This window comes from Parasteatoda tepidariorum, chromosome 11 (genome assembly GCF_982258835.1).
Source record: "Parasteatoda tepidariorum strain Cologne lab strain chromosome 11, Ptep-v5.0, whole genome shotgun sequence".
NCBI lineage: Eukaryota > Metazoa > Arthropoda > Arachnida > Araneae > Theridiidae > Parasteatoda > Parasteatoda tepidariorum.
In genome coordinates, this window is record NC_141765.1 from 51049562 (window position 1) to 51071848 (window position 22287).

The window sequence follows — 22287 nt, forward strand, 5'->3', positions numbered from 1 at the left end:
TCGAAGTCCATTTAAAAGTAGGTGAGAAAGAAAAGTATCTTAGAATTTCATTATCTGTAATAATCAATAATTGTGACTTACACTTGAAGACCACACAGAAAGGAAGAGGTTTGAGCCATTGAACCGTGATGGCATTTGACGTAAATTATCGGTGTATATCATACTTAAACTCACATTTTCGAATTATGAGACAACAATCAGAAAAATAAATTTTACCATTTACTTTTCTGTTTTTGGATGTTTCTATTTAATAACTGTGAAACACATTTAAGAAAAAAAGATATTTATTTTAATGATATATTTCAATTGAAATGTTAAAAAAACTGTAAAAATTTCGAATCGAATTATGGTAAAAAGTGCTGGCATCCTAAGTGCAGCACAGTTAAACCCGTTTAACCATGATATTTACTACTGTATGAAAATTAGGGTGCGTCAGATTTTTTGCTCCTTAAAAATTTACGGCAAAATAAAAAATTACGGTAAAAATTACTGACAACTCGAATGCTGGTACTTTTTACTAATCATGAATTTTTTTACTGCACACAATGCGCTAAAAAAACCGAACACCTTAAAAACTTTTGAACTATAGATCGGGAGATATCGAGGGTTTGTGTTTAAATGTGTTAATTAATTTGAGCAAATGATGTTTTTAAATACAAAATTAGACACAAAAACTAAATTTTTGTGAATAAACGCGCTCTTTTTTCGTTAGATTTGAATTTCAGACCAGGAGGCCACAGGATCGTAGCCGCAATTGGAAAAATATAGCCCAAAATGTTTCAGAGATGATATTTCTCTATATCATCATTCCTTCTTATACATTGTAGAGTAGTAAGTATTTATAGATTGGATAAAAAAATGCTAAGATATTCAAATCTAACTGTAAATTATCATTGACTTAAATTACAACTATTCTTGAATCGGATCTAAATGCACACTCATAACTGAAAACGTTGCAATACTAGCTTCTGAAAAACAGCAGGCAAATTTATATAAACTACTGAAATTATTAATTTATTAATTTTGTTTGCTGAACCTGGTAAATCACAGGATCTATGAATATTTGCTTGAGAAATTTGTGTTGAGTTTTTGTATACCTAATACTTATAAATTAAAAATGCGTTCTTCTTTATCAATAAATTATAATATAAAAAATTATTTTTCTTAGTATTACAAATAAAAAGAAATAAATGGACTTCACACATTACATGCTCAATTTATTATTAGAATTATTTATTAAAAGATAAAAATAAGATCCTGACAAATATTTAAAGGTGTTTCTTTCCTCTTACTCTCTATACGTTAGTTGCATTTTTATCGAATACAGTCCAATAATATTCAAGTTTGCTGTGAACTTTTATTGACAAAAATCATAGTTTAAATGATGAAATGTTAATGGTTTTTGTTCCATGCATCGCAAAGAAATATGTTTTATTTAATATGCCATTTTAAGCAACCAAACATTTTAGGAACAAAAAAATATTTGATATTTAAAATCGAAGCATTATAGATAGTAAATATGTGTCAAAAATCTTATTTTTAATATTGCGTTAAGAAAACTAACATGTAGTATGCTGAAAGAAATGTGTGTTTTTTTATGTATTAGAAAATATAAAAGTTATTGTTTAAATGTGTAGAAAAACTTAATAAAATTACAGATAGAACTTGACTTGCATCAGGTTTCCATTCATTACATTATCACACCCATCCCCTATTTCTAATACTGTACAAAAATGCAGCTATAGAGTACACAAAGACAGTGAGCAAAAATGCTAATATACTGATAGAAAATTTGAGGTACATTGAACCACAACATGGTGCATGTTTGTGGCAACCTTAGTGTGGTGCACTCAGAAAAAAGTATAGTCAAAAGTACCAGAATATGATCAAATATACAGTGTTTCTGGCTCTATTGAAACACCCAAAAGCAAGGTAATTTTACCGAAGAGCTCTAGTAATGGCTTTTGCTAAAGTTAACAATAAAATATGATTTTGCCACCATACCGTTAGGTAGTAAATGTGATAAAACTTGGCAACTTTATCATGATACTTTAGGACTTAGCCATGTATTCGATTAGATTTACTGCGATACAATATGGATTGTATTTTTAATAAAAGTGTCGTTATATGAACTATCATTTTGAAACCAGGATTTTCTGGTAAACGGTTATCATAAGAGCGGAAAAATAACTAAATGAATGAATTATAATCCGTATATTTTGGTTTAATCTCCAGATTTTACCAGAAATGTTATTATCATACAGTTAATTAATTGTACCAGAATTTTTTTCCCCGTGTGGTAAGCTGAAGTGTGAAAATTAAACCATCTTAAACTTGATTGCACAATTCTCAATGATGAAATCGAACAGCAACATGGTTTTATTTAACATCTTATAAAGCTACTGCAAGAAAGGCACAAATTTGTAGTGCATGACAATTAAATGTTGAGTTGATTTTTATTATTCCATTTTCATTAAAAAAAAGTCAAAAGAAATATCATTAACAAACTAAAGAATTTCATTCTATTCAATTATTTTAAATATGAAATGTCATATTCAAGTAAAAAAATAAATAAGAAGCTGTCAAAATGATAAATGCAATAGAATACAAATAAATAATATGCTGTCATTGTATTGGTGCCATACATTTCATTATAGAATGCATTACTTATTTTGAAGGATATAATTATCTGAGAAAAAAAATTGAATTAAATAACGGACCACAAAATTCTTCCTCGCTTCGTTAATCAATTGTTAAATTAATCTTGAAGCTGCCAACTTTGTTGTCACAAATTAAAATGATAGTTTTTACTAGGAAACGGACAGCATAAAAAACTGAGGCTGTTGTGACAAATACTGGCGGTGACAAATCAGAAAAAAAGTTACTGGAGCAATTTTATCTAGTTGTTTATTGTTTTTTTATTTCATAAATGGGAAATTTTTAAAATAAAAGTAATTTTTTATTTATTTAAAATTTAGAGGGAATGTATTAATTTAACTCTGAAGTTCTAAGGTTTCATCCAAACGGAATGTTTATTAAGACATTTAAGATCCTTCCCTGTTTAAAACGTTGAACAAACATTATTATTTTCATTATTAGAAAAAATTAAGAATGACCTAGTCTTTTTTCGATGAATTTTACACATTTCTTTTTACAGTTATTTTTTTTTACGAAATGCTTCAAATATAATATCTGTTCCGTTCTAGCTATAAAGTATTGAATAGATAAGTTTGTGACATGCTTGTGTTTTATAGGTTGGGGTTTCGTTATAGTACTGGTTGTAAAAAGTGGTTCGAACAACAACAACAAAAATAAAACAAAAAAATAAATAGATAAATAAAAAATAAAAACTTTAAAAATCTGCATATGAGATATTTTTTAATATCAAAGATATTTTTAAATTAATAAACTAAGTTATACAGATTAAATTTTTTATTCTAATTTGTTCTAAAGAAAGAGAGTGAGTTTCAACAACTATTCAGATTTGAGTCTGCATTAGCAACGTTATTGACGATAACTTATAACTATAATGGGCACCAAAATTATTGCAATGCAATATTTTGGTGCGTTCAATACTATTTAGGTACTACTACTATTGTGGTTTTTTCCAATTTCACTAAAAGTGCAGAAAATAAAATAATAAATTTTTGAAACTAGTTTTTGATCAAATTCATCTTTAAAAAAAAATTGCATTTAAACAGAAATATTTTGTTTTTTTAACTCAATAGAGCATTCCCTCATCAACTTGTTGGAGGACGGGAGCATCATGGAAATTAACGCTTCACTATTTCTTGACCTGGAGATGATTGTGGCAACTTCATCAGCTTTATGCACAGGCCACCTTCACTTCCCATGCAAGCTGGTACCAATGGATCCAAAGCTAGGTGGGCTTCAAATCGCCGCTGGGAATCGAGCCCCAATCCTTCACAATGTCAGTTCAGTGCCTTAATCGCTGAAGCATTGCAAATCTTTTTAATTTTTACCAACATGAAATTTCTATAAAAGATGGTAAATAGCATTTTTTTTTAAAAAAAAGAAAGACATTTCTGTGTTCAGGAAATGTATTTTAAACTTTACTAGGAAGCAAATCTTGCAGTACTTAAAAATATTATCAAGGCATATATTAATGCTGTGACAGTATATATAAAAATAGAAAGCAATTAATAACCCTCTTCATATAAATAAGGGTCTGTCATTAAAATGACCACATAATTATACCATCATAAGAATCAAATGATATTTCGAGTGTATATATTTAGGAAAGGACTTTATACGTGATTTTAAAAATCATGATTGTGTCTTTTATGAGGAAAATTTTCATTGAAATCTGCTATTACAATAGAATTTACTTTTCTCTTGAAGTTATTTTATGTTATATTTATAAGCATAATAGCGTTGTGTCATTCAGTATCGCTTTGATATTCTTAATCTATTTTTGAAGAGACTCTTTTGTGCATTTTGACAAGATGACTCGCATATGTAGAGATTTTCTTGGAGAATTAATTACATATATTTCAGAAATTTAGGTCACCTGACCAAAAGTGGCCAAATAAAAATCACCGCCCTTTTGAGTAGGCAGTTTTGCATGCATTTATTATCTGACAAGATGAGATTCAAATAATATTTACATACGTCATAGTTACAAAAGCCAGATTTGGGAGTGGTCTTTCACGCAATGATAATGGAGATCTCTACGAAGAATGTATCAAAGGGAATGCTGATTCACTACCACAAAAAGAAAAAGCGGAAATAGTAGATATATGTTTATCTATATTTAATCTTAAGGCAACGATTTCTGCTTTGCAATGTGAAAGTAGTACTTTATCATTATCATATATATATATATATATATATATATATATATATATATATATATATATATATATATATATATCCTGTATTTTTTTCAATTAAGGAAAACTTTAAATTAAAGAAAACTTTTAGACTTTTTCTTAGTTCAATTAACAAATTTTAAAACAATAAAAACCTTGCATTATAATTGCGACTACACACATGTAGTAAAAAGTACGAAACTGAAAAATAAATTTTACCAAATAAATTGTTTTCATGCCATGAGCTAAATTTCATAAAAAATTACCAAATTTTATCATTTGTTTTAAAACCATATTTCATGGTTAATTTTACTTAAATTGTCACCAAAGCGATAATATAAGTGACTTAAATTTTTCGTTTGTACTTGTATAACATATAATTGCCTTTTTTCCATCCAGTTTAATCGAAAACCGCAAAGAATTTTTTGTATTTCGCGAGTCTCTTTTAGAGCATAAAATAGCATTTTATGATATTTTTGCAGCTTAACATCAGAAACCGATTTATCTTTATTTTATATTTGAGCAGTTATGTTAATAACTCATGTGTGCGATTTAAGAAAAATTGAGTAACTAGGCGTGTCTTATTGAATTTGAAATTAGTGACACCTGTGTACACCTGTTTTCTCAGCATTGGGAATGCAGTTTAGAATTTATTTGACTGTTCCACTACATCTTTCTTAAAAAAAGGAGAAAAAAAGGGTGATTTAAATATAGCATAATTGTAGAATTAGAAGTATGGAGTATATAATAACTAATAATATTTATTTTCTCAACAGAACAGTTAATTCCTTCATTAGCAATCAAAACGAATAAGTAAGTATTTACAAAAAAGTTACGACAAATGAAGAGAAATTAATTTTTCCTTCTTTGGAATATTGGAAATACACAATTAAGCAATTTTTAGTTGCTTAGTCTATCAAAAAAAAAGTTTAAATAGTTTTTTAGAAAATATGTATTTTTAGATAAATATTTTAAAAATATTCACCTTAAAATATAAGCGCTTTAAATGTTTCACTTTTGCTTTTAAAACATATAATTACGTTTTTTATTTCTTCAGTTATAAGTGAAAACCACAAAAAAAAACCTTCTCTGTTTCACAAATTGCTTTTTGAGCATTAAATAGCTTTTTATGATATATATTCCAGCTTAACAACAGAAACCGATTTAATTTAATTTTATATTTAAACAGTTATGTTAATAACTTATGAGCGATAAAAAATATTGAGTAACTAGGCGTGTCTTATTGAATTTAAAATTAGTGACATTTGTTTTCTCAGCATTGGGAACGAGGCTTAGAATTCATTTGACAGTTCCAATAAAACTTTCTAGATCATTGCGGAGAAAAAAAAAAGAGTGAATAAAAACTAGGGTATATGTAGAATTAGAAGTTTGGAATATATAAGATTATGGGGTAATTATTCAATTTGCTGTATGAACCAGCGGTATCAAATTTTCATTGCTTACAGGAAGCATCGGCAGGAGATGTCAATGCGCAATGTATTTCAAATTTAACTAATTTGCATTGTTATGTATTTTCGTTACCCGACTCTCATAATAAAACTGTACCTATAAATTAAGCTGGGAAACATATTTTTTGTTGCATTTATACTTGATCTTGCCTAATTCGGAATTTCAAATTTGAAATTCGCTTTACTCCTAAAGCTGCATATTTTTTTAAAAATGACATTTTTGTTCTATTTTTAATCGAAATGTACAAGTTTAAAAACATTATAAATAAAAAGGGGCCGCGTAAATATTGCCGCAAAACTCTAGCAACTTAGAGCACATCATCTAGATTAAAAATACATATGAACCCATGCCCGCAAATATCATCATATGCAGCTAAGTTATCTATTATGGCCTGTTCCGAAGCGCACGAAGTAACGGTTCATATAAAAGAAGCACCCTTAGCAACGTATGACAACATTTCTGGGCACAGGTTCTCATCAGATTTCAAAGGTTTCGACAAAACATAGTCTAAAAATTTCAATTAAAGAAAACTGTAGATTGAAGAGAGAAACCGATTGAAAATTTGAAATCAACGAACCGTGGGCCAGAAGACCATGATCTTTGGCCAAAAGTCAAAATTACATTTTCAACTAAAATATGTGTAGGCAGTTTAAATATCGCCCAAATTAAGTATTCATAATCATTCCAAGCATTATAATTTGCTTTTTGGACACATGAGAGTACAATGTAGTGAAAAATATGCTAAAAAAAATTTTTTTTGACTGTAACTTTTCAATTTATATTTCAGAAATATATATGAGAATTTCACCTTACTGTTACATTTTTATCAGAGTGATTAGTCTGAAATTATAGTACAATTTTTCAATTTGTTGGATTAATTAATACTCTTGACAAACTTGTAGTTTATATCTTATCATTTGACATTTTACAATGTTTGAATCGCTTTCGAAACTTATCTCCAAAAAGTTCCACGAGGTAATTTGCAGAACTTTTTTTTGTCTTCTTTGATGTTTCTTCTTTCGAAAAAAATCTGCCCCATTTTGCCCATATTGCACAGGTGGACTAAATATACCGAAAAACAAAAATTAAATTTTTTTCATGTTTTCGTGTTATTTTGTAATTAATACGCGTTATTTTGTAATATTACTTCGGAAATATAATTTGTTTTTCATTTTTAATATAAAATTACGAAAATTATTATATTTTCATTGCTATATTTAATTATTTAAGCGCATTATAATATTTTTTTTAATTTTTGCTCACCATATTTCAGCCGCCATTTTTTCGGTTATTTTTAGTGTATTTCAAAATTTCAACTATGAATTCAAATTACCTGCACATAAAAACCCCTAAATAAAAACCCCCAAATTTTGAAACAAATTTTATCGAAATACTAATTTCGGCCACAAAACCCTGGATGCTGGCCCACTACGCAACGATACGAAAGTATCTAAAATCTGTTCAAAAAATCTAGTGCAAAGGAAAAGAAAATGTTCCCCACTGTTATCGCTATCGATAATACCCACAATATAAACTCATTTAATGAACGATAATATCGTTATCGTTAAATATAGCGCTAATATCACTATCGATAATCATCGTATATTTGAAATATGCTAATGGTATTAGCGATATATTGCAAAGAAAATTTTTAATGTAAAATTATCACAATCGATGTTTTATGATATATCGTGAAAATATGACGATACGGACACTTTGAAAAATATCATTATCATGATATTTAAGAAACATAGATGTTTTTCTATTCATCGTGACATTCACGATAGATCATGAGAATAATTTTTAATATATCTTCATCAGAATGTTTAAAAAACGGTATCGATATTTCAAGGTACGTTTTATGACAAAATATTCACGATAGATCATGAATATGCTTTTCAATGCATCATTATCGTAAATTTTAAAAAACATTGAGGCTTTACTATACATCCAATGTCTTAATCGGAATACCGAAAATATTTTATCGGAATGCGTCAAAAATTTAGAGTTTTACTAAAAGCATTAAGAAAATTCAGGTCTTATGTGGCAAGTGCACTATAAAATATTCAAGGTGTTCTAAAATCTGACTGTCATATTCAGGGGAGTTATAAAAGGCACTCCAGAAGGAAAACTTATCATCAAATATGGGATGGCAAATCTCGTTGAAATTGTGAAAATTGCGAAAAACGCATGCAGGCTCTGAGACAAAAGGTGAAACTTAAATGATCTTTGCCTACCTAAATTAAGAGTTTGTATCCAAACAGAGGTTTAATGTCAACGTGTGGGCAAGAATTCTCGGTGATTACCTCGTGGTGCAGTACTTGCTGCCGGAAAGCAGCAACGTACCTTGTTTTACTGAAACAGTGTCTCCTAAATTGTCGCATAGTACAGCATGAGTGCATGAGTTTGCTCTTGCTCATCCAGCCTCCAAGTGCGCAATCACCTCAATATAGTATACCCAAGAAAATAGATCGTACAAGTTTCTTGACCTCTGCGTTCGACTAATCTCAATTCGTGTGATTTTCTGTATGGAATCACCTAAATCACTATTTTATATGAAGTCTGTGGGCACAGCATTGGATCTCATTCGGCGAATTTTTGTCCTTAAGGCAAACAGACAAAGAACATCTGCCATCTTCAAACGTGCCGGAAAATCCTTTTTACGTCGTTGTTGGCAGCACAAGGATGTCAGCGGGCGCTCCTTCAAACAACGAAAAGTGCATGAACAAAATATTTCTGCAGGCCTCGTAGACCTACAGAAACATTTAAGTCATCATAAGAACGGATATTATGATCAAAACATTTTGTGTCATCTAAGGAAAAAAACATTAAATTCAACAAAAAAGACTCGATCATTAATTATTTTATTAATAATAAAGTAATAATATTTTTCTTTTAGTGAGGAGGACCTTATATTTTTTTTTATAAACATTCCATTTGGATTATATCTTCGAACTTCAAAATTAAATAAATAAAAATTATTCCCTAAAATTTTCAAATTTATAAAAAGTTGCTTTTATTTAAGAAATCTATTTGTACATTCCGGGAAACCTGAAATACTCCTAACACAGCGGATAGTACCTGCTGTTACAGAGATAAACTAAATTTACTGGACAAAGGCCGTTAAGTGATTTAAATATTTTAACTGGCCCGGGGTATTCCTTTCCAAGGTCATCCTTCATTTGAGAGAACTCAAATGTTAAACATGTCCAGAAATACTAGATTTATTCAAAGTCTTTGTTATCATGCTTCAACGACAGTTTTTGTTGTAAGTGACAACTAAGAAACTAAAGAGAAGGAAGTGAGTTAGCAAAACTTTAATGAGCTTCTTTTATTATGCATGAGTAAAAAGTGAAATTCATCATAGATTTTTACAACAGTCCACTGAAAAATATTTCGAAACAAGTTTTTAACTAGTCTTGGATAATGTCCTTCATTTCATTTATTCATACAAATGTATGTAAGTTAAGAGAAAGTATCAAACAAAATGCAGTCACATTAAATTGGCCCACGGGCAAAAAGTGGCAACCATTGACTCTGATAAAATTGAATTTGTTAAAGTTTTATTTTATACTAATTTTTCATTTTGCTTATTGTTTTTTATTCCAAAAATTTTAGAATTATGCTTAAACTTAATTAAAAATATTCCTTAATAATTAGATATACAATTATCTATTTATTTAGTTTAAATAGTACTAACAGCGCTAAATAAAAAAAATATTAGTGAAATTATGTGGAAACATAAATAAGTTCTGAAAAAGTTTTAAAGCAAATTAAAAAGCATACAACAGGGAGACGTTTGACAAAATTTGTTCAACTAAATTTCCCAGGTATTTTTCTTTTTTCATATTTAATCTGGCCCATTGTATTACTAAACATAAATTGTTGCTTGTGAAGATCCTATTTAACATATCTGATAAGACGCCCAACACGCTTAACATAACTAGTGATTAACATTAAGCATTTAATAAAAAAAATTAATTATAAATTAAAATTTAAATAAAAGTTCGAAAATAAATTAAATTTATATTAACTTCATCATTTTTTGATATTAATTTAAAATAACGCTTTCAAAGTTTCAAAACAGATATTGCTTGTCCTAGAGCATCTTTATTATCAATTCCACAAGTTAAATTAATAAGATAAAATCAATATCAGATCAAGATTAAAATTAGATGATTTAAATACCTATTTAAAAATAAGATACTAAAAAATCAGCTCATTTTCCTTCAATTTACTTTTATATAATGTTCAAATTTACCTTAAAAACAAGTAATTTCATTTAATGTATTAGTAAACTCCAGCTAATAATCCTTTGATAGATGGTAATTTAGAGATAAAAATGGTAATTTACCGATTTTAAAGTGAAGCGCAATGTATGATAACAAATCGTTCTAACATTCATGGATATTTTCCCAAAACTGAATAAAAAATCACGAGCTGTGAAACTAAAATTAATTTTTCAATAAATTATCTTAAAAACTTCAATTACCTCTTTAGTTCAAATATTCAAAGAACTTGCAGAGGAGCTTTATATTTTATAATATATATATATATATATATATATATATATATATACTCTTAAAACATAGAAATCTTTCGCAAAAGTATTATTTCTACCCCCATTGAAGTCAATATTGTCTTTTGATTTTCATTTAACATCAGTGATGCGGAAATCAGTTACAGAAAATCAGGTGAAAGTTTAAATAAGTGCACATCTATTTCCTTTTTTAATTCGAAGACAAACTGCTACCTTTTTAAATTTAAGCAAAAGTGCCTTGCTATTAAGCAATTAATGGTAATGTTCTGATAAACCTATTTGTCAAAAGTAAACCGCACGTGTATCATAAAAAAATTGACACTCAAGAAAAATTGTATTCATCTGGGAAAAGAGGCACTTACGAAAGAAAAAAATCGTGGTTTAATTTTCAGCTTACTAAAAAATATAACAAAGTGAATACAATGTTATTTACAAGGTGATTATGAGATTTTTGAGCAAATTGCACACTTTATTCATACACGTAAGTGTTTTTTTTTTTAAATAAATATTATTGTAAAAATTACGGTATAATATTTTACGGCAAAAGTGTATTTGCCTAAAGTGCCGGTACTCTGTACCACAATTTGATCCAGAATTGTTTAGTGCAGATTTCTTATATATAAAAGAAATAACTTGAAACATTTCATTTTAAATAATTAAACAGTCAATAATTAACTTACGTGGATTTTGAATTTCATGTTCTTATAGTCAAGTAATTTATATTATGATTGGTTCTTGAAGATGATAATAAAAATAAGTATTTTAGGTGCGCATCAGATAATTTTAAACGATACTCTTACGTTTATAAGGTGTTTTTGAGCTTGTTTTGAGGTTGACAGATGTAATACACCTGAAGTATAAAATGAAGTTATGTTTTCCACCAAAAATAACGTCAATTATAAACCTCAATTTCAATCTCATTTACATCTCACAAAATCAACCTCATATGTAATAATTTTAGTTTAAATCGGGAGAAATTGTTCTCCCCTCATATACGTATATCCTTGAAGTGTAGAAACTGCTAAGCTTCCCTAAGCTGGTTGCTCTAAAGAATATTTCCATCAACCTTAAAATAGCCACAAGCTTAAATAAAACAATTTTATGCACCTTGGTTATACACCTTGGGAGGTTGATCTTTTAAGGTTGTTTTTGAAATCAGCATTGAATAAATCTCAAATCAACTTTGACATCTCTAGGCAACCTGATATAAACCTTAAAAATGCCTTAAATTTTTGTAAGGGTAATTTGATTTATTATTTTTATAATATTTATTTTCAAGATATTTATTCACCAGATATTTATTCACAATTATAAGTTAATGCAAACCTACAACAATATCTAACAGCTAACTAATGAAAAGGAGAGAAATTGCCTAGTGGCATGAATTAACAAAATTTGAATGATAAAGTTGTTATGAATTTTGACTAAGCTCCTGAAGTCTATTTTATTATTATTATTTTTTAACTTTACATTAAATTTTTGCTTGCTACTCATAAATCCACGTCTTGCCACACACTGTAAAAAAATTCCGGGTCAAATTACGGTATAAATTACCGGCAGTTTGGGTGCATCATCCTCAATGCTCATTTTTCTCTGTAAAATATTAAACCATAATTTTTACAGTAATATTTATTTAATTGGAGTGATTAAGTGATTTTACGGTAATTATTATTGTAGAAACTACGGTATATCAGATTTTCTGCTACGCAACATGCTCTGGTAAAAATGGATTTTACGGTAAAAAAAGTACCAGCACACTGAATACCGGTACTTTTTACCGCAATTTGATCCGGAATTTTATATAGTGCACTGTGGCAAGCGTGTTGCGATTTTGAAATCCACTAGCAAAAACTACAAGCATTTCTCATTCATTTAGTACAACCGCAAATGCAATTTTAATTAAATTTTCTGAAGAACTGCATTTATCAATCTAGTTTAGTTGTTTAAAAAAAAATTTCAAAAGAGTTCCATATTTTTTTATTGAAAGAAATAGTCACAAAATCTAGAAATTTTTACCAACTGCAAAGTCAATGTTGATAAAAAATTATATCTTTCAATTTCTGTTTAGCACTTCTGACTCACGATGCGGAAATCGGTCATCAAAATCAGGTGAAAGTAAAAAAAAGTATATCCATTTCTCTTTTTAATAATTTGAATAACTCGAGAGGTCAAACTGTTATCTTTCTATCTCTTTCTTTTAATGCTCTTAGGTCACGCAATAATACGAACTTGCACTCATGCTCTTTCAAGAAATAACATTATTTGAGATTGGTCTTAATGGCAACGATAACTCGGTTTCAAACTGACAACAGTCTTCTTAAGTTGTAGATGACCTATAAAAAGACCATATGCCAACAACTTTCTGTCATTTCTCACTTCCGCTGCTTGATCTCATTTGCACGTACTTTACGACTTTTACTGTGCAAATTTAAATTCCTGCTAAGAAATGTTGACTAAGGAAACAATAGGACAGCTGTTTAATAGGGTTGTGCCAGGTGATTTTACCTGATGAAAGGATAAAATATTTCCTCTGAGAATGTATTTTTTATGTTTCGAATTGCTGGGCAAACGGGTATTTCAGTTCAATTAGTAGAAACATTTTGTGTAGTATGTAGTAACACCCAACCATTGTTAACAGTATTTTAGTTAATTATTTGTAATTAAACCAGACGTAAGTAAAAGGATAATGAAATGACAAGATAGCCACCAAGTCAATAAATTAGGATAAAATAGCGATTTCTGGACCTATTTGAATTGCAATAACTATTAGATAGCGTAAAATAAAAATAGTTCATGTAAATAAAAGTACCGTTTCAATTGTGCATGAGGAACAGATTCGTAATAGGAGGGCAAACCTAGCGACGAGGTATTGTATTTACTGTCATAGGTTACTATGCATATCTCAATCTGTATGATATGCTATTTTTCCCTTTCCAGTTTTACAAATCTGTTATGAACAACCTTGCATATATTATCAGCAAAGTTGGAAACACGTTTTTGAATACTATACCAAAAATTTCCCAGAAAAGCGTGACATAATTAATCTCATAAAAGCCTGAGTATTGTATACAGCGCAAAATGAAAAATCGGCAATTTATATGATTATGATTAATATTTTTTCAATAATTACCAGACGTAAGTAGATTCACATTTTTGTTTTCTTTGAAAGGATAATTTTTTATCATAATATTATTAATATTAATCGAACTCCCCGGTTTGAGTTTAAACCAATTCCCTGTATTCTTTGCAATGTTGTTTTTTAATGCAAAGCATCATTACTCGGGTACATGCTTGCCCGATATTCCCTACATTGACGTTTTTCCTTATTGGGTATTATTAATGATGGCCAAATAAGCAGCTGAAAGTAAATTTTCTGTTTCATCGAAAGTTTTTGTACAAGAAGAATTTATTTTACTCTGATCGTTAACTCAGTAATATTTAAAAATAATTAAATAAATGCAGCGATTATTACATAATGCATTGTTTCTCCTAAATACTATTATTTTTGTAGTTCTTCTATTCCCTATTTTGTAATTTTGCCTAAAGAAAACTTGTCATTGTATGTAATGCCTAGGTATTGTATGAGACATCTACGTAAAGGATATTGAAATTCTTATAATTCATACATAGTCTTAGAGTACCAGATATTTTATACGAACCAGTTTTTTTATATCACACGTATAACACGTCATTACAAAATAAATTAAAACAAAATCATTTTTAATTTTGAAGAAATTTTAAATAGGCCATGGACGCTAATATATAATCCAGCAGAAAATATTTCTCTTGGTTGTAGTTGGTCACAATTATAATACAAGCTTTTGTTTGTTTCTTTTGAAATTTGTTACCTAAACTAAATAAAGTCAAGAATCAAGTTTGTTTCTATTTAAGAAAATGCCAAAGAGGAGAGCCGGATTGATTGGATTGGAAAATCGCATCCAGGACCCACATTTAAAACTTTTCTTTTTAAATGCCTGCATTTTTTTTAAAAAAAAATTCCACTGTCGTTGCATTTAATAGGCATAAATTTTTTTTAAAAATCTTCTGTAAGATATTTTTAAAAAGTTTTTGTTAATGCTATGTTAAAGAATGATAATTTCAATGTTTGATACAATTGAAAATATAATGCTTGAATATTAACATTTTACTATTTATTATTAATAAAATTATAAATACTTTAAAGAAAAAATAGTTCTGAATTTTTACACAAACTATTTTGATTGCTTTTAATATTAAAATTAAATACAAAATTTTCAAATTAGTGCACTAATTTCAAATTTCAGGTAATTACTTTTTTTTTGCTTTTGGAATCGACCAATTTAAAGCTGAAAAAATTTGACAAAATAAATCATAAAGAAAAAAGCAATCAGAATAACTTAAAGTTCAAAGAAAAGAAAAAAGGTAATGAACTCTAAACTGGAATTATAATTCAGGCATAAATATAATTTTTTTCAACACGGAGCCATTCATCGCAAAAGCAACCTTTTTTCTTTATTTTACCATTTTGATTTTCATTTAAATATCTATCAGATGTTAAGTGGCCGTTGGTTTTTCCCTTAAAAATTCTCCTCGAACTATAAATTGTATTTCCAAAACTTATGAAACAATGAACACAAAAGTTATTACGTTTTCTTAAGTGGGGAAAAATATATCTTTTTTTCCAAAATAATGTTCTGTAACAGGAAAGAATTCTCTTTTAATTTATTTAAATTAAAATTTAACTGACAGTTCAATATAAAAATTTTGTAAAATAAGGTAATTTCCTTTCATTTGTCTGGTACGATATCATCGTTAACGAATTTCTTTTACGAATTATTAAAATTGTATGATGTCTAAGGTTATATACTAAATGTAGCAATGGTTCGTTTTTTTAATGACTAAAGCCATTTCCTGAGCAGTTAGTCTATTGCGATGAAACGGCCTGACAACTAATAGAATTATTGTTAAATAGTTAAAAATAAATTACTAAATTTGCAGCATTTTTGCGTCTTGGGCCCTATTAAAATACATGTTTTTATTTTTTTTTAAAAAAAGTGCATCTTTTGCATAAACTGCAAAGTAAAAAATTCCGGATCATACTGCGGTAAAAAGTACTGGCACTGAGGGTGCCGATGTTTTTTACCTGATCATGTTACGGAACACAAAATTTCATATACCGTAGTTTTTGCATTAATAATTACCGTAAAAACACTGAATTGATCTAAATAAATAAGTAATAGTGTAACAATTTCGGCTTAAAAGTTTACGGTGAAAAGGTATTTTATGGATGTGCACTTAAAATGCCGATACTTTATTCCGTAATTTGATCCAAAAGTGTAGGTTATGCCGAATTGGAAACTGGGTATGCATTTTTTATATAAACTGTTTAACTCTTACAGCACCGTATTGCGATACCGTACCGTATTTTTACCGTGAAATATATATTTTTACTGGAATACGTTAAGAATCAAAAAATTTGATACACCGTAATTTTTACAGAAATAATTACCGAAAAATCACTAAATCACTCTTATGAAATTAATATTACTGTAAAAATTATGGTATAATATTTTTCGGAAAAAACGGATTTTACGGATGATACACCCAAAGTCGCGGTACTTTTTTACCGTAATTTAATATGAAATTTTATACAGTGTACCGTAAAATCCATTATACCGTATTTCACGGTAAAATGGATACACCCAAAGTCGCGGTACTTTTTTACCGTAATTTAATCTGAAATTTCATACAGTGTAATAATGGACTGTATTTAAATCTTACTGAATTGAAATGGAAAAGATTATAACTAAATGCAATTGCTTCACCTCTTTGATATCATCAAATCATTCCATTTCATATTGATTGTCTTTTGAATGAAGCAAAATGGGAGTAATGATACATGATACATGTCTCATATTTCATTAAATGCCGCTTATGCACATTTCTATTGTATTGCATCATTACAATAGAGCGACACTCTATCAAAAGGAAGATAAAAATCAAACAAAGTGTATTATTCTGGTAATAGCGGCAATATAGTTTTTTAATTTTTTATTTTCTTTCATTTTTGTAAAAATTATTTGTTTCTCTTTGGATGGCAAATAAGTTAAACTGTCATGGAAAACAAAATCTGTTTGCTTTAATTTAATCTACATGTTTTAAATTTAATTAATAATAAGAAAAATTTACAAATTTAACAAAAAAAAATTATTTTTTACTATATTGTATTAAAAACATATTTTAATCAGATACCAAAGCTAATTTTAAAAAATCATTTAAAGAACTTCCTCCATAAGTAGATCACACGGAGATCAGTTTACATTTGTTTGAATTAAAAAAGCTTCTTTTCACTTAACCGTTCCTTTCCCTTTTAAAATGAAATTCGATATGCATGATGAACTGTAAAATGAAAAATTTTAATTAAAAAAAATCAAACTCTTTACTTTATTCTCACGTTGTTCAATTTTAACAAATGAGGAAAGTGATCATAAATGTCGTTGTACTCCAAATATGAAAACAAATATCTGAAAATTAGATTATATCAGATGACAATATCTGGTTCTATGACCTATAGTTTCGGGTTATCAAAACCAAAAGACATCAAATATAATTACTCTCAAGATTAATAATACAACAAAAAATTCTAAGTCTACTTTAATTACTAGATGCAATACATTAGGCGCCAACTCTCTATAAAGACTGTTATAAGACTGTTTATTTCACCCAAGGTGCTTGTGTCGAAAACAGATCAAACTTATGACAGTTATAGAGAAATTAAAAAAAATATTATTATTTGTAGAAAAGCTTATGCTATCCGTAGTTAAGTGGATGTTATTATGTGATGAAAAATTATATAGATGGTTAATGCTGCTTTTTATCTCAATATTGATGATTCTTCATTGGAGCTATTTTTGGCAGGAAAAAAAATGACATTTGAACCTTGGAGATAAAACTTTTTTATGATGATTTAGCTTCTGATCTTATCACTAATGTTATCTTTATTTGTATTAATCATTGGAAATCCTTTTTTATTGCATAACATAAACACACATTATTTATATTAAAATGCTAAGTATGGAAAAAATTTAACTTTGAAAGAGACAGCCTTAAAATTAATTTAGCAAATTTACGAAATTAAATACTTATTTTTCTACAAGATTAATTTTTACAAGTGTCATTCTGTGATATGCCTTTATGCACTTTGTATTAGATCTCTATTTTTTCTATTAAGATCAGCAATATTAGACTCAATTTTTAGACATAACTATGACTTAAGTATATCCTTAGAAATTAATTTCACGAATTTACACAGTGAAAACTTTATTTTTGGACCTAAATAACTTGTGTTATTCTGTGAAATGGCTAATATTCATCGTTAGAAATTAATTTCACAAATTTTTAAAACGAAACCTAACTTTATCCCAAATGTATATTTTTCATTTTATAAGAAGATGCATAACTCTTTTGATTTCAGCTGTAAAATTTTCCAACATATAGAGAAAATACCGAGTTTTTGACTGAAAATATGACTAAAATTTTGAGAACAAAATGGAATTTTCAGAAATTAGTTTTGTGAAATTATGAATTGAAATTCATTTTCTTTTGACATTTATAATTTTTCACATTTCATATAAAATGTAGCTGACAAATTTCATTCGTGATAACGATAGCGCTTCGTATGATCTAATCGCAAATGCTATCTTTATTTGTATTAATCATTGAAAATCATCTTTTTTCTTTTCTTTTTTTTTTAATTACTCAACATGAACGCAAATTATTTACATTAAAATGCCAAATAATACATCAGATCTGTTTTTTAACTTTGAAAGGGATGGTCTGAAAATTAATTTCACAAATTTTCCCCACGAAAACTTTATTTTTTGAGCATAAATAATTTCACAAATTTGTACTGTCAAAACTTTATTTTTGGACCTAAATAATTTGTGTTATTCTGTGAAATGGCTAATATTAATCGTTGCAAATTAATTTCACAAATTTTTATAACGAAACCGAACTTTATCCCAAATAAATATTTTTCATTTTGTAAAAAGGTGCCTTACTCTTTTGATTTTAGCTGTAAAATTTTCTAATATAGAGAGTTTTCAACTGAAAATTTTGAAAATATCGAGTTTTTGACTGAAAATATGACTAAAATTTTGAAGACAAAATTGAATTTTTCGAAATTAGTTTCACGAAATTATAAATTGAAATTCATTTTCTTTTGAAACTTATAATTTATCACATTTCATGTAAAATATAGCTAGACTCATTTTTTTTCTTGATAATGATAGAGCTTCGGCTGATCTAATCGCTAATGTTATCTTTATTTGTATTATTCATGGAAAATTATGTTTTTTCTTCTTTTTTTTTAATTACACAACATGAACACAAGTTATTTATATTAAAATGCCAAATAATACATCAGATTTATTTTTTAACTTTGAAAGGGATACTCTGAAAATTAATTTCACAAATTTTCACCATGAAAACTTTATTTTTTGAACATAAATAATTTTATTAGTGTCATTCTGTGAAATGGTTTTATACACTTTGGATTATAACTTTTTTTTTCTTCTAATATAAGCAATATTGAACTTAAGTTTTAGACTATACAGTCACTGAAGTTTATCGTAAGAAATTAAAATTAGAAATTAACTTCACAAATCTAACGTTATCCAAAATAAATATTTTCTTCAAGTTTCATTTTGTAAAATGGCGCCTTACTCTTTTGATTTGAACTGTAAAATGTTCCCATTTTTAGAGAAAGTATCGAGTTTTTGAATGAAGATATAATTAAAAATTTGGAGCTAGATGGAATTTTTAGAAATTAATTTTGTAAAATTGGACTTTGAAATTGATTTTCTTTTAGCATATATTTTTCTTACAGTTTATATAAAATACGGTTATTCTCTTTTGATATGAACTGCAATTTTATCAAAAAATAACAGCTAACAGTTTAAAATAAGAATGTGACTTTTACAACGTTACGAAGGACGGAGTTACAAAGTTAAATTAACAAAGCTATATTGTTTAGTCATAAATATTTTCTAAAAGTGTCATTATGTAGAATGATGCCACATGCATCGAACAGCATTTGCAATATGCAAATGCTGTGCAATAATGCCATATGCAATTAGTGATGGTGTGATACAACAACGTGACTTAAAAGTTTATGATCTAAGTGCAGTTTTAATATATAGTTATTAAATACATTAAAGCTTCTAATATGAATGCAATAATTATGAAATAAATACAAGTTTAATTACTTTACTCGACATATTATAAAAAAATTCTGTAGCACATAGATATTAACTTGGTACCAGAAAGAAAGTATCGATTGATTCAACTGCCAGTGGACATCTAAAATGCCTTACTTTTTCACAGGGTATAAAATCCTACCCTCTTTGCCCAAAATGCCACCAACATCAGACTTCAGCTGAACATATTTTAAGCAGCTTGGGACTTCTTCAGGAAGAAATTTACACTTCTCCTCTCCTTGTTTCCGACCTTTTTCTCGCCAACGGATTTATAGATCTGGTCTGATGCCGTCAGACCTTTGGAGATAAGTGACAAAAACAACAACAAGAAAGTATCGAAACTTAGCAGTGAAAAAATAACACAATTAAAGTATCGATACCACTGATGCTATCGAAACTAGCAATCAATAATATATTTTATCCTTATTAAGTTTCAATTTATATTTTAGCTTATTGTTATCAATAGTAATGCATTATTATCTACATTGATTTGTGTTCCAGTAAGCACCATTTGCCAGTTTCGCAAATCTTTTAAGTAACTGCTGTTAGCAAAAGCATAGCTGAAACAAATCATGACCTTAGTTATTGTGATTGTGTATTTGACCAGAATGTCAAAATGTAATCGATAGTATCGGCTGGAAGTTTCGATATCGACGATTCCATCAAAAAGAGGTATTGTTGCCAATTACTGAGATGTAGAATCAATACTTCAATAGTTTCGATACTTTTTCAATGGCACAACACACGGACATTGAAAAACCTGTAATAAACATTTTTTCAAAAATTGCGACAATTGCAAAAATATTGCATGTATAAATCTGTATTATTTATATACGGATATCTATTGAAAAATAAATACTCCACAGATAAGCATGAAGCAAAAATAATTTAATGCGTAGATTCATTTGCATTTTTACACAGTTAGTCAATTCGAAGGAGGATCTACTGAAAAAAATACCATTCGCTAAAAATTACATACAAAAAAAATGAAATCTATCGTCGTGTCATGGTCAGGGTTTAAACCTTGTTTCTTCAAAGCTGTTTTATAAATATGTAATTGCTTATTAACCTCTTAAAAGGTTTTGCGAAGTGATACCTATCACACATAGTGAATGACAATATTCAGTAATAATAGTAATTTAACACGATAGCTGTTATAATGATTATTTTATGTTCGACAAACTTATGTTTTTGCAAAACGTTTTTTAAATGATTCTATTTGAGTTGTTTGACTCACACCTGCAAATAATGACATGATTCATTATTTTTATGCACGTTAAATGAATGACCTTTCAACTTTTCACTTAATATTTAGTCAAAAGGTCATTTAATAATCATCATAAACAAGATTATTGCGTTTTTAAGTTTTTATGCTTTTAATTTTGAAAATAACAACTAAATTAGTTGGTTAGATTAGGTAACTTTTCATCCGAAGGCGTATTTTTTGTATATCAATTTAATAATTATTTAACTACTTACTATAATAAGTATTAAAAAATTCACATTTACTGAAGTGTGTTCTGTAGCAAATCGATTCGAATTTTATTATTCAAATATATTTCAAGGTTTAGAAAAAAGGGGCAAAAAGTTTTGTTTGATTTGAAAAAGTAGTTATAAATTATTAGGTTGTGTTAAAATTGTAATTTTTATTCAAAATATGAAGCTAATTTCTACTTCGTTGGCTAGTGCAGCACTTTTACAATAAATGTTAAATATAAAATGAAAAATGTTTGGTAAATTTGAAAATATATTTCCTTTTGATGGCGTAGAAACAATATGTTAAAATCAGCTTCCATTTTTTTGTTTTTAACTAACTGCTATAATTAAATCATAACTTTTACTACCTGTGTTTATATGCTGTATTTTGTACACAAAATATTTAAATATAAATTTTTAGAAGCAGGAAAAATAAATAAATTTTCAACAAATGATTTTAGACTCTTTTTTGCAATCATCTTGTCATTTTGAATAAAACCTTCTGTTTCAAATGTTTATCCTACACTGAGAGAAAAAGTATGGTACCATTATCATGTTGCCAGAATTTTTTTCCTTATAAGAATGCAAGATATTTTTTTTAAATTACAAAACACAAATATAAAAATAAGAAAATCATGTCTCACTATTAAAGGGAAGGAGCTAATTATCGATGAATTAGGAGAGTTTGTTAAATATCACTCAAATATGCTAAAGGACACAATCAAAGCTATTT